Source organism: Denticeps clupeoides, chromosome 19, assembly GCF_900700375.1.
Source record: "Denticeps clupeoides chromosome 19, fDenClu1.1, whole genome shotgun sequence".
NCBI classification, from domain to species: Eukaryota; Metazoa; Chordata; class Actinopteri; order Clupeiformes; family Denticipitidae; genus Denticeps; species Denticeps clupeoides.
This window is the reverse complement of record NC_041725.1, coordinates 9,868,103-9,869,745: the sequence shown is the minus strand read 5'-3', so window position 1 is coordinate 9,869,745 and position 1,643 is coordinate 9,868,103. Positions and strand designations below refer to the sequence as shown.

The window sequence follows — 1,643 nt, the reverse complement described above, 5'->3', positions numbered from 1 at the left end:
AGCATCCCAAGAGCCACAGGATGAACTTTGACCTTGACCTTGAAAGAAAGCAACAGTGAGCACGAGCACTATTTTGTTATGCGCACTTGAGGGAAATAACCTGCATCAATATGATTATAAGAATAGAATTACAACTATTAGTTCATCTAAAAAACTGGTTTGTGGTACTAGCGTAGTGGGTAACACACTCGCTTATGAACCAGAAGACTTCAATTTTCCCTACTTACTACCATTGTGTCCCGAAGCAAGACACTTAACCCTGAGTGTCTCCAGGGGGGGACTGTCCGTGAAACTACTGATTGTAAGTAGATCTGGATAAGGGCGTCTGGTAAATGTAAATATATTCATTGACAAAGGAAAATATACATACTTGCTATATTCACTGTATATTAAGTATTTCATACAGACATTTCAGTCACTCAGATGATTCTAACATTACCTGTGAGTAATCAAAGAAAGCATTTGCATTGTGTTGACACGGGTCTCTTTGTTCTGCCTAACAGTGGTTGGTGGATTGGCATGTGAATGGCATGTGTATTCTGCCGACAACATGCCGGGATGTGCTCTGATATGAATGGACAGGTTATGGATAATGATTGAGTAAGGGAGTAAGATTGAGTAAGGTGTATGTGCGTAAGAGCAAAAGCAGATGAGAAAGCTCTGAGCCTTGAGAACAAGATTAGCAGCAGTGCAGGATTATGAAAAGTATGATGACAAACGGTGCAGTTTTATACAATATTCCGAAAAATAATTACAGTTGGAGGAAGGGGTCAGAAGGCTACACTTAAAAGGCTCATTCTACACCTTCTCCAATATGCAAAATGCAATTCTCAAATGAAGATTCTCAACAACTCATCTTTTCATTGGATAATTGCCATGCTTGGATTATAAATGGAAGGCTTCTGGGTGTGTAAACAGACATATATGGCTGTGCTGAGCCTTTTTGATGATGATACAGGCTTTGAAATTGATGCAGAGGGCCTGGGCGTGGTGAGCGTCTTTCTTGTTTATTTTAACGAGGGCAGAACTGCTGATCTTACACATAATCAAGCACGAGAGAATCGGCCAAGCGATGAGGCGCTTAGAGGCTGAAGTGGAGTCCTGCAATTCAGCTCGAGAAGAAAATCCCAATTCTAACCCGGAGCTCATTTTTATAAATGAAGAGCCTCTTTGCTGTTTGCTGCCTCCATCAGTAGTGCTCCTCAGACAAAATGGCAAAGGTTCCATCTGAAGGTTTTTCAAACATATTAGCCTCCTTGGCCTCGATGAAGACCGACTTTTTGTTCTTAGCTAATTGAATCCAGAAGGAGGACGCCATCGAGCCCCAGCAGGCTAAATACGCTCTTATCAGGAAGACACGCACACAAACACACACATAAAGAGGGTCTCGGCTGGTACCGGTCGATGGCACAAGAGCTGATTTCAGGAAAAACAGTAAGTTCTTTGCCCAGATGACTAATAATTAGCTCCTTCACTAGAGGCAGCGTGGCTGAGATTTCAGTTCAAGCAATCATTTTCAGAAGTAAAAAATTACAGTCATACCTGCATACCCTGTAGTCTTAATCTTGCAGGGCCAGTGGCGCAATGGATAACGCGTCTGACTACGGATCAGAAGATTCTAGGTTCGACTCCTGTCTGGCTCG

General features: G+C 42.4%; 1 non-coding gene across 1 annotated transcript; it reads left to right on the top strand.

The window, feature by feature from the left end:
- The first annotated feature begins 1,570 nt into the window (after window positions 1-1,570).
- trnar-acg (transfer RNA arginine (anticodon ACG)) lies at window positions 1,571-1,643 on the top strand. The gene has a single exon. It is a non-coding gene; the product is annotated as a tRNA-Arg (tRNA).